Genomic DNA, 12,864 nt, shown 5'->3' on the forward strand with positions numbered 1-12,864 from the left:
CCGCCACCATCCTCCGGGATGGCCAAGGGGTTCATAAGCATCTCCCCGGTGCTCCCCGGGGAAACGCGGGTGCATTTTGGCCCGAGCAGCTGGGGCGGCCGGTGGGAAGCTCCTCCCTGGGGGTGTAGCACAGGAAGGGGTGGCGGTCGGGGGAGTCGCGGAGCTCCCGGCGAGCCGGCGGAGTCGGCGCTGCCCGCTGTACTATGCGTGTGTCTTGTGTTACAGCCATGCTGCACATCGGCGGCCAGAGCGAGGGGCGCGGGGAGGAAAAGGCTGTTTACACAGACTGCAAACCGCCCGGGGAATAGTGCGGGAGAGGAAGTGAGCCGGGCCGCTGTCTGCCTGCCCCGGCTTCCTGCTCGCTGCCTCTCACGGGCAGCGCTCTCACACACACACACACACACACACACACACACACACACTGGCCCGAGGGGGGGAAAAAAAGGAAAAAGGGAAAACAAAATCAGGATCTCATTACTAGAGCTCTCTACTACTAGAGCTCTCTTCTACAGAGAGCCTGCAGAAGACTGTCAGCATGGAGAAACAGGGAATTTTACTCAGCTCCCTCTAGACTACCAGGAGAGAGCGGAAAAGTCCCTCAGCCGCTGGGTAGGTACAAGTGCTGCTGCGCCCGCCCCGGCTCCCGCAAACTTTGGGGGGCTGCGGGCAGGAGAAGGGGAGGCCGCTGGTGGGGTGGCAGCCGCGGGGACAGCCCGCGGGAGGGAGGTGAGGCTGCCGGGCACCGCGGGAGGGGGCTCGGAGCCCCGCACGGGTCCGGGGAGCCCAGGGGTCCTGCCCCGGGGTCGGGCCCGGGCAGCGCGGCGGTAGCGGGGCGGGGGGCGGCAGTCGCAGGCCGGGATGCCCGAGGGGGCTCCCGCCGCCGCAGGGGCCCCCGCCCCGGTGAGGGTTTCCCCGGGGGCCCCGCCGCCCCCCGGGAGCTGCGGGTGCAGGTGAGGGCACGGACCGTGTGTGTTTGTGTGGGGGGCTGATGCCGGAGGGTGAGGAGCGGCAGGGCCGGGAAGGAGGCGCCGGGGGTCGCGGGGAGCCCCGGGACCCCGCTCCGCCCGCAGCCCCTCGGCGGTGCCGGGGCGTTCCACGTCCCGCTCCCCGCGGCGCGGAGCCGGCTGGCGGTGCCGGGGGCCGCCCCCTCCCAGCGTTATCCCGGTTACGGCGCTCGGGGGCCGCCCGGTGCCTGTCAGGGCGGCGGGGGCGCCGCGGGGTCCCCGGCGGCGCTGCGAGGCCGAGCGGGGCCGCGGAGGGCGCGGGGGGAGGGAAGGGAAGGCTCCTGCAGAAACTGCAGAAGGGGCTTTAAAAAAAGGAAAAAAAAAAAAAAAGTGTCGGGAGAGTTTCTGGCTTGTCTGGAAACAGCAAGACTAATTGCCATGCGCTTCCGGTTTGAAACTGGCAGCAGACAACATCTTGAAAATGAGTCACTGCAGCTCACAAAGAAACTCTGTGGTTTTCTCCCTCTCAGGTTTATGTATTTGCTCCTTTTTACAGTTTCCTTTGTAGTCTTCTGCCTTTTCCCCGGACCTCCCCCCACCCTCTTTTCTTAGCCACCCCCTGCCCCCCGACCCCTTTGGCCGACGTGGATAGTTTCCACCACCGACTGAAAAAAAGAAAAACACAAAAAATGTTTGTAAGGGAAGGAAAAAAAAAAAAAAAAAGAGAGAGGGAGAAAGGGAGAGAAAGTGGAGAGTTGTTGTTGGATCTGGCTTTGCTGAAGGTTAGAGGGACTCTGATGCTGCAGGGGGAAAAAGTTCCCTGAATTTTCCACTGGCTGCAGGAAGAGAGCCCATTTAGTCATGGCTAAGTAATGTCTGCACACACACCAACTAATCTCATTAGGAGTTTCCGTTCCCTAACACAGGAGGGTTTTGTGAAGCCCTGTCAGCCTTTCTAACGTTGCAGTTGAAAGGGAGACAAGTTACATCTTTATTTACTTAGGAGTGTAGTGCTATGACAATTTTATATAATGTAGCATCTTTTAGGTCATGAGGACTCCAAAAGTCAATCGTTGCATTTCATTTCAAGCCGAAAGCCGTGATTCATCTTGTATTTTGCTCATACAGACTTTTCAATTATTTCTGATTAATTTATGCATAAATATTTCCATAGGAAATATGGAAATGGGGTAGCCAGATGTCTCTGTTATGATAAACATGTTCTGTGCATGTCTGACAATTGTATGTAATTGCAAAGTCAAAAAATTTTGAGCCAAGATACTGAGGTGATGGCCATGTATGAAAAATATATTCACCCACATAGCTTTCCTGTGGTGGTGCTTTACGTGTGTTGTTTTCAAGTGATTTTATACATACCAGTTTTGATTTAGTGGTTTGTGTAATTACTTTATGATGATTTGCTTTCATAATGGTCATGAAAGAAGCCTATGTTTGGAATTACAAAGATTTTTGCCCTGCCCCACCAATCTTTAAATTAGAAGCAACAACTTTTTGCGGAAAAAAAAAAGTCTGGAGCAAACAAAGAAAATGGATTCTTGCTTGCAAGTGGATTTTAGCTGAAGCAAATGTCAATAAATGAGAATAAAATTGTATGCATTAGGACGTAACACCAAGCTACTTACTTGAATTATCATGTGATAGCATTAAACTAATTTGCAAATATTATGAAAAAATATAGTGCTTGCAGTATATCACGTGTTTACCTCAGAAGATCTGCAGTGTTTCCTGCACTTCCTGTGTCCAAGTGGCACAGAAAAGTTCTTCATTAACATCATTTCACAGAGGACTTCTATTAGTGGATTATTGACACAATCTCCAGACACAGATGTCTCTTGATTTTCTAGCGGGGCAGTGAAGAATTTTTAGAATAGTGTACAAACCAGACAATGCCTAATCTCTGTCTCAATCAAATGCAGCCATCAGGAAGCAAGGGATTATTTTTCAGTTTTGGAGGTTTATTTCTTTTGTAAATTTCTCAGTTTTAGAGAAGGAAGTGCAATACTGGACATAGTGTTCAAAAACCTGTTGAATATGTTATGGAGCAGTTGGTGTGGTGTACAGCACCAAAACTTACTGAGGAGTGTTTCCTGGCTCTCGCTATCTCTCTCTGAAATATGGACAATAAATTGTTCACTTATTGTGTTAAATATTGCTGGAATTTCGTGTGCTGTCTGCTGAATCAGAGTAGATGAAGCACACACATTCATACATACTTACTCACATACATATATATGTAGTTTATCCACACTATATATGTTTTGTGTGTTGTGTTTGTTTGAGATAAGTGTAAAACATTTTGATGTCCTCAGGAAAACAGATGTAGTTTACTTCATGTTGTGTGTTCTGTGAATTTGAAAGGTTGAATGAGAAGTAATCTATAGATGTGTTAAAAATACAACAATTCTGAATGGAATAGAAAAAAAATATCCAGATGTCATGTAATGCATGATAGTTTCCACTCAAATAATAAAAAAAGTATTAAAGGTGCTTTTATTATAAATATAATTTTATTCTTCACCTGTCTAAAAATGTGTTAGGAGTATATATTGTCTGCTCAGTATTACAATCATTGCTTACAGCTTGATTTTTCCTAATCAACTCTGTGAGTTGGTCCTAAAAAGAAAAAAACCACTGTTTTATATCCTTTCTGATATCACCGACTCCATCCACCTAGATGCAACAGCTGAAATAAGCAACTCAGTCTCAGGGGAGAAACTCACTTTCAGCCTTCCTTGTAACTGTTTATAACACCACACACATGGACACTTCCATATGTAGAAACAAAAGTGTATTTTGTTTTATTCATTAGTGGTTCTCAGTGCTTACTGATTCACAGTGGTTCTTTGCTCCTGCTACTTAATGTTATTTCATTAAACTTAAGCCATAGGAAGAAATCAAGTATATCACTCCAAAGACTGAAGTATTTCCCATTTGCTGTGCATAAAATCTAATTATGTAAACTTTGCCTTCTTCTTGTAGTGCCCTTCATGGGATGGAGGTATTCATGACAGAGTTATTCTTAGGGGCAGCTATTATTGGTCAAGTGAACACAAATATTGGTCAAAAACTGGTTCTGAAAGACTTAGCACAGAATGAAAATAAATTTTCAGGTTCACCAAGGTGCACAGAGCTTGTTGCATGCTCTGAGGCTCATATATTTGCATGTAGGAAGGTAGCTGTGTGCAACACAGACATGGAGGTCCTTGAGCTGTACAGAAAATACAAATTTTAGCCTTGGGAATGCAGTCACATCACAACAATGTTGCTTCAGAAGACAGAAATAGGTATCAAAATAAACAGACATTTGGCTACTAAAGATAAGGGAGTGCAGGATAAGGGTGGGAGCACCAACACATAGTTACTTGTGATGCATGTATTTATTAAAAAGGATTTTAACTAGTGAGTTGGTGACATCATTTAAAATTTGTAAGTTCATGTAGTTACCATTATCTCTCTGAGTGGTTCTCTGTCATAATGCTAAATAATCTAAGATAATAAAGAACTGAAAAATGAGCTAGTACTTCCTATAAAGATATGCCAGGTTGAGCTCCTTTGTGCAGTGAGGTGATTTATCAGTCCATGGCTTTCTTCTGGTGGAGATGGCTCCCGTGCATGGCACGCCTGGGTGCTGCTGCTGGAATCCATTTTGGAGCTGTGCACTGATTACAGGACGGTTATCCTGGGCCAGTTTCAGAGCGCTGTTGGTTTGGAGCTGCTGTCTGTGCTTGGGGACCACACCCAGTGGCTCGTGCCACAGGCTGTCCTGACGGGCCTGTGGAAGTCGCCTCGTCTCCTTGGATTGATTCACCCTGGCATTCTCCTCGGTGTTCCCCACAATGGGGAATCTCATCGTCTTGAATCATTAGACAGATGTTTACTTCATCTGTGGCTTGTTAAATGAATCAATGAGGATTCTGGAGGCTGTTAAGAGTTCTTGAATGACCAAATACATTCATTCTCATGTTGAAGAATGAATGATTAAAGATTTAGTCATGATTATGAGGAGAATGTCAAGGTGTAGGCACAGGAAGTCCATCTCACTGCACCACAAAATACAAGGCTGCATGGATGGAAATAAAGATGAAGTACAAAGTGCCTCTCCGCTGTGCACTTCAGAAAAATAAATTCATCTTTGCCCTTAAAACTGTCTTTAATGCATTGTGATTTTATGTGCCAGCAATTGTATTGCATTTCAGGTTCTTACGGGTTTGTTGTTAAGAGTGGATTTTAATTTAAAAGCTCTTTGAAGGAGACTTTCAGCTTTTCCAAAAGCAAGAACTAAAGAAAACACCTGCCAATGAGCATGGGTACAAAAATATCACAAAGAGACTTCTTGGCAGCTAATTCAATGCCAGTTACCAACTGTATAGTCAGTTCTGCATTTTTATTTTTTATGAATACTGTGGTTTTTTTTTTGCACTATCAAAATGTACCCTGGAGCTGTTGATCTGCTTGATAGGTGTGATTCCTGGGCAGTATCTCATATTATACCAGAAAACTAAATATTTAAGTAATATTTTAAAGTTATATGGCAGCTAAGAATATAGGAGGCCAATTTTGCCATGCCCTAGGCAGGTACAACTCAGCTGAAAATGATGGGGGATTTTTTTACTGTTATGGAGTTCTCAACACCGTGTCTGATTTTTGGCTGCTTGCTCAAGTGGCATTGCTGTGATTGTCTACAGCAGTGGGGTTTGTCCTTCTTGTGTCTGTGGATCCATAATTGTTTCTGAGCAGTTGTGCCCACAGTGGTGGTGCTGCAGTGCTTCTGCCTCAGTGTCAGGAGGAAGGTCCGCTGACCCCACATGCATGGGCCGAGTGTTGAAAACTGTTCAAGTGTGTGATGGCAGTTATAGACAGGACACCTATGGACTTTGGAGATAAATATCAGTCAACTGTGTAAAGAAAGGTTTTTGAAGACTACAGCGTGTGGTCTGTCCACATCTGAGCAGTTAGATACAGCTCAGGATCTTCAGGACAAGAGTCTCTGTAGGAAGAACTTACTTCTAAACTTACTTTGTTTTGATCTTTTAAAGCACTTAGGCATGTATTTACTTTTGAGTGTGCCAGCACTTCTGTTAATGCACTGAGACAAGGTGCATGTTAAATGTAACTAAGGTACTGCAGTGGCTCTTGCTTGCTCTGTGAAGGGTCCTCCTAGTCTTCCGTAGCTCTAAATTTTGCAGTGTCAGGATGTACTGTGTGAGTGATACTGCCCATTCCATGGCTTCCCCCTGACCTATTTCAGAGAGTCACTTCAGTCATGTCTGTGTCTCTGCTTTCCCATTTACTACCCAATATTTGAAGATTCAGAATGTAACTTGGATGATCTTTGCAAATACCATGTTTACTACATGTTAATGTGTTTTGGCTCTTGTGCAAGCAGTACTGTCTTAGTTTTTTGAGCTTTAAAGTATACAATTTTCTTATCTTGTGGCTCCTAACATGAAGATCACTTGAAGTACCATAAGGGGAAAACTAATGTCTTACACATTGTCTTTTATTTTTCAAAGTTATTATATTATGTAATGAATAATACAGAATTTTTATGAATATTACTAATAATGTAAAATTGGTAAAAATTTTCTAGGCTCTAACCTAAGTATTAAGTCCAAAGTCCCATTAATACTATTTTAGACGATGGCTCTTTTTCTGAAAATATTAGTGAATGGGCAAAAATGTTTGTGTAGAAGATGCTTTTGCAGTTGTACACAAAAGGGTAGACTTGGATTATATCCTTCATCTAAAGGATCTAAATGTTTTCAATCAAATGTCCTTCTATAAGTTTCCCATCCTTATTTTGCAACACAGCTGACAGTTCATCTGGAAAACAGATTTCTATTTCACATCCATTTGCCTCTAATGTGGTGACAGCACTTCTTTACTGCCTCTGTATATTTCTCCTTTTTGTTGTTGTTTTTTTTAATGAAAATTGATCAGACGTGTTTCAGTTTAGGCTTTTTGAGAAGGAAGCTAATGTGTGTTGTTGTTTTTAAATGTTTATGTTGTGGTAGTGTTGAGTGGCCTTTGCTGTATCAAGTCACAATACAGCATAAACAAAAATATTCATAGACTGAAGTACCACCATTATCTCTTCCCAGCAATTAACAGTAATTCATGTGAAGAAGCAATCTTTAAAAAGCATTTAGAAAATAAGAACAAATTCCTTTTGCATCTCAGTTAGTTAAATCTGGAGAAAGCTGACTACCTTCAGAGAATTTCTTCCATGCTACACTAACATAGCTGAGATGGGAATGTGGGTTTGGATTCTGGATATAGACCTCTGTGAAGTCTGGTGACTCAGAGCAGACTCAGAGCAAGTGGCGTGTGTGGTCAGTTCAGCAAACTGTGAGTGTGGAATAGGGCTGGCATAGAAAGTATGGCTGCAGCACTTCAGGACTGCCACTTCAGTGATAAAAACCCTCACAGAACAGGGCAGTTGGATTCCCTGGGAGCAGGGCGCAACAATGCTGACTGTGCAGTCTCATCCAAGTTGAGAAGAGGGAATAGAGTCTTTGCATTTTACTTAAATATGTAATTTTATACAGAATTCAATAGGATTCAATAGGACAGGATACAAGTCAAAACAGTGGCTGTTATGCATCCTGAGCAGCAGAGACATTGACAAACCACTTGGTGCATCGGTGTCACTTCTAAACGTGCAATCTGAGCACTCTGCATACAGCAAAGTTTGCTGTAGTCATTGGAATACTCTCTCATTTCTCTCTCATTCATAGTTTGCAGCAGCTGTGGGAATTAGTTTAAGCACACAGGTCACAGTACAGTGACAAACAGCTCTTCCCCTGGCTGAGATCTCATGTATTCCACAATGCATTCTGTGGGGTATATCCCAGTGTTTAACAAATGAAGTTAGGTGAAACATGTAGGTTGGTGTAGTAGGCGAGTGAATAATGTCAGGAGATTAAAATATTTTAGTTGGGTTTTGGTTTAACTTAGTGCATGATAAACACGCAGAACTTTGATTAGCACTGAGAAGAATAGCAGATCTTTGAGATTTTTATGTGTAGGAATAATTATTAATTTATGTTTTTACTATGAGATAATAAAAGTACAGACCTTGACTAGTGCTGTGACTTGTTGCTCATTTTTTTTATGGCTAAGGAACTTACATTGGCTTGTGCTCCAAAACCTACTGCAATAGAGCTAATGTTTTGGGAAGAGACTGTCTGAGTAAAATGATTCCATATTTGTAGGTTGCCATCTGCTGAATTGTTTACACCATTTTTGGTATAATGCTATAACTGACTCCCCTTGCAACATGACAATATGCAGGTAAGCCTGAATGTTATTTAATAGTTCAATGGCTCATTTTGCTAATTCAGCAAATTCTGAAAATCCAGTTTGCATGGTAAGGCAAGTCTGACTACCAGTCTATGCTGCAATGATCTTGCTGTGCTTCAGGTTTCATGAAAATTGCCAGCCACCTTGGTTTGCCTTAACAGAACTCCAAGGGCTGTTTCCTGTCCTTTTGGCCAGTTTCCTCTCTGCTCACAGCATGAAAAAGACCTGCTTTTTTATGAGTTTCAGTCTAGGAAAAATCAGTGGCAAGGGGAAGATTAGTTTAAACATCTGAATATGAAATGTATTAAGGCAGCATTTGAGACAGCAGATAGTAATAGTACACAATTTAACATATTCGAGCCACTGAATAATTACAAAGAATTTGGTCTGTTGTTGCGAAATTGAAAATTTTAATACTTCGTTTAAAGAAGGGAGCACAGATAAAGCATTTGCATTTGGGAGTAATCATGTCTTGATATATTAAGTAAACTTTCAGAATAGCTGCTGTTCCTGGAGGTTGGAACCTCTGCCTTCTTCAGCTCTGGAAACATCAGAAATTTTATATAGGACGCTCAAGTAATCATGATCCGTGTCCTACTGATGCCGACAAAAATATAAGAGGAAGTCATATGGGAAAAATAAACATATAGGATTGGTTTTGAAAGCAGGAGTCCCTCAGATTGCAGTGTAGCATGCTGCCAGCGTGCCACAGATGTGCACCACATGAGCAGACAGAAAGCAGTGTGAGGAGTCTGCACTCATTTTGTGGCTGTCCCAAGGTGAAGGGTTGGAGCCATTACAGATTTATGTAGTTTTGTTTATGGCTAGCTTTAGAAATAATTGAGCAGGTTATTTTTTAAGCCTTCACGGGGAAGCAACTAGCCATGTTCCCTCCTGCTAAGGGCTTTTACTCCAGTGGGATTAAAACTGTTTCTTGAACTGCATCCTTACAGAAAACGTGCAAACACTGGTGTTGTAGAGGCGGTGTCATCACACCTCTGCTTGGCAGGCAACCAGTCCTTTGTTTTATTAGGTTGGAGAGTGCAGAACTTTCTTCCTTTGGACATCTGCCTCCGCTTTTCTTTGACTTAGGTAAAAAAATTAAAAACTGCAAACACTGTATTACCAAATGTACCTACTTGAAGCATTACTGGACATATGTGTGAGTACTTTCCTCTCTGTGGTGGAACTTGATGTTATCCCTTAATGTTTTGCGAGATTTTGCTGCTGTCTCTTTTGTGTTGCTTTTAACCACAGGAGTCTGTTTATTTTTTTTAAACGTGCTGGGCCATAATAGTGGGTATTCTTGCTTGAGAAGGAGACCTTGTAAATTTTTACTGTAAATAATCTTTGTAATTACAATTTAAAGTAAAAAGATGACTGTTACGCTGGAGTAGCAGAGTAGTCATACCTTGTATGACTCTGTTGAGTAGATCGTCCTGCAAAACCCTCTGTGTTTTTTTGGCACATCCTTAAACCAGTCTGTGTTTGTGTGGCAATATTACTGTAGTTTTGCAGTAAATTGGAACGTATGCGCTGGGGCACCCCTGTGGCTTTCTCTAATGTTTCCACTGGGTGGTGCTGCAGGAATTCCTTTTTTTTTTTTTTTTTTTTTTTCTCGCTTGAATCTGCATTTCCCAGAAAGACGCCTCTAAAATATAATAGGAGGAAGTCCTGATTTAGAAAGTTTTTGCAGTTTCATCACAATGGAAGGACTTGGAGGATGCTCTGACAGGAAATGTCCTGGTTGCTGGATGTGGAAAAATTACCAGCATTCTGTATCATACACACAGTTGGTTCCCTAAAGTGTCCTGGGTATGGATTGCACCACTAGTTTGATTTATTACCTTTAATAGAGAAAGTTCTGCCTCAAATTAAACTAGGTATATTTACATACTTATTTCAGAGCTTATTTTTCCAAGCCAAATTAAATTACTAGTAAAATCTCCTTTGATGAATATATGAAAGCTTTCTGAGTAAACAAATGGATATTTGTTTTTTCTCTTTTCTGGCAGAATCACTAACTCCTCACCAACCACATCCTATTTATCACCCTTGAAGCATCTCTGTTGAGAAATAAAGTGTTAGGATTGACTCAGCTTTTTCTTTCAAATAGTTCTGAGCAAACATTTGGGCAGATTTGGCAATTGTCTTTAACCTCTCATGATATAGTCATAGTTATACAGATGAATTTTCAGTGAAAAATGTTATGACTGACTAATTTTTAAATTATTTTAGGAAAGTTCCTTTTGTTGACCGACACTCTTGCTTCTGTAGTTAGAAGAAAAACGTGTACTTCAATTTTTGATAAAAAATGAAAAATAAAAAAAAAAGAAAAATAGAAAAAATGAAAAATAGAAAAAATGTTCTAGAGGATTTATAAGCTCTTAAACTTTTCATATTGACATTCACTTTAGAACTGTGTTTAGGATATATATAGACACTACCTTGTTCTGTATTTTTGTCTGTCTGTACTCTTTGATGTTTTATATAGCATGGAATTTATATATGGAATTCTTTTGCCAATTTCCAGCAAAATTTTTTTTTTAAATTAATTTGTAACTGTTTATTTTCTAAGTATTAATGGACTTTAAAATTAATTTAGTTAAGTGAAAAAATCTCCATTTCTATTGTTGAGAAATGGTGGTTAAAAAATAATGGCAAAACAGTCACATTCTTGCACATGGTATTGCAGCAGTCCTCTCAAGGGTTAAAATGAACCTGAGACACTTAGAAAAATAAAACCAGAGCTGCTATTACAAACTGGGACAGATGTAGGAGGCCAGGTTTCCTGTGGCCCATTTTCCAGTTTCCTGGCTGCAACCTGCAGAAATAAAGGAAGCCAAATGCTAACGTGAATGAGAAACTAACAATGCCCCACGTCACGCTGCTCAGAGAAACATGCTGGGCAGAATTGGGATACAAAACCAGAAAATGGATGCACAAAAAATGTACACACGTTTTCCAGAGTAGCTGAAATGGTAAAAAAAAGGCATCTGTTACTGAGAAGTGCTGTGTGCTTGCAAAAGCACCCACGTGCCTGTAAGGGAAATGTAAGTGGAGGTGTGTGCCTGCTGTGATGGGGCATACAAAAAGGAGATGGATCTTTTGCAGCTGCTTTGGCTACAGAAGGAATCAGCAGTTTCTTCATATGCTAAGGGAAATTAATTTCCCTGCCCTGACTCAGCCTCTTAATCCTTTTCACGTACATGTCTGATCACCATCTCTCTGTGACTACCTACATGGCGTAATGCTGGCTAACACCTTTTATGTCTTCCTGATTTAATTGCTCACCAGCAGGTTATTTTCAGCCTCTGGGCACCCCAGCCAGGCTGTCCCACTCAGCTGTCCCTCCTCTGCCCCAAATCCCCCGACCTGGTTTATAGCTCAGGCTCCCAGATGTTCCTTTGCAGACCCTCTAAAGCAAAAGGGACTGGTTTTGATCCTAATGCCTGGAGGGATTCCTAGTTTTAGCCTTCAAAACTTGTTCAATCAATGTTGATTGTCCAGGATCAGCAGAAAAGGCTGTAGGGGAGCTAACATGGAGAAAAAAATCCAAGTAGGAAACCTGGACTACTTGGGAGAGCAGAGCTGTGTTACAGCTGTAACATAGTTGTGTGAAAGCTAAGGACCTCTGCAGAAGTCCTGAATTTCTACAGAGCTGCTTTCCAGCTTTTTGCCTTTTACATGTGGCTTTTCCTATGCAAGAGTCCTACAAAACTTGATGCTTCGAGGATTATCCTGCTTATCTCACAGTTTGTCTTTGAGCCTCCTGGTTTTCCACCACTTTGACCTAAAGATGCCTTGCTTATTTGCCCAGCACGTTAATAAATTTATTTTTGGATCTTAATGCTACCTTACTGACTGACATTTTATCACATGAAATTTCATATGTATTGTCTTGGTAAAAAATGAAAAAGCTTATGCAGCTCATCAGCACATATATGATCACATCTTAACTATTTCTAGTGCAACTTGTATAATGTTTTCATAGTGTTTTTTTCATGCTGGTTGGAGCCAGTCTTCATATACTAAAGGGGGAGAGAGTATTTGGCATGTAGGCCCCTTGCCTAAGTGAGGAATTTGGGTGGACCCTTTACAGGAATATCATCTCTCAGACAGGACACTTTGCTCTATGGATGTCTCTGTCCATTTCCATTATCCTCTTCAGGGAGAGCTTATGGTGTTGACTCCACTGCTGCTCCAAGTTTGGGCATTTCTGTTAGTCCCTCAGTTTGGTTGAAACAAGAGCAGAATTATCAGCACAGACACTCTGATTTGCTGCCTTCTGGCATCAGACCTAAACTTAAAATTTGGTGTGTGGAGGGCATGGTGTATCACACTGATCATGCAGTTGCTAGGGTTTGTGTGGGGGGAAGCACGTTGCAAGGAATGTAAATTGCTAATGCAGATGGTGTCAGTGTGGTTCCCTGTCACAGCTGCCAGAGAAATGGATTTTCAGAAAACTCAGTCCTGAAATACCATTTTGCTGTCTAACACAGCATTTCCAAGTATAATTTCTTCTAACTATGCCCGTGATTATTTGCATGAGCAGTAGTGGAAGTGATCACAAAATAAAATTTCTAGGCTATCTGGG

At 42.0% G+C, this 12,864-nt stretch overlaps 1 protein-coding gene across 2 annotated transcripts in view; it reads left to right on the forward strand.

Annotated features, from left to right (window-relative positions):
* Window positions 1-203: 203 nt before the first annotated feature.
* The window catches only part of ELK3 (ETS transcription factor ELK3), a 36,972-nt gene continuing 24,311 nt past the window's right edge, over window positions 204-12,864 (forward strand). The window contains exon 1 of one of the 2 annotated variants that reach the window (XM_059472167.1): window positions 204-609. The gene's annotated coding sequence lies outside the window, so the exon portion shown is untranslated. Of the gene's footprint in view, window positions 610-8,208; window positions 8,259-12,864 lie in introns of those variants that run through there. The other variant, XM_059472168.1, reaches the window with a different exon arrangement.

Source organism: Ammospiza nelsoni, chromosome 5 (genome assembly GCF_027579445.1).
Source record: "Ammospiza nelsoni isolate bAmmNel1 chromosome 5, bAmmNel1.pri, whole genome shotgun sequence".
NCBI lineage: Eukaryota > Metazoa > Chordata > Aves > Passeriformes > Passerellidae > Ammospiza > Ammospiza nelsoni.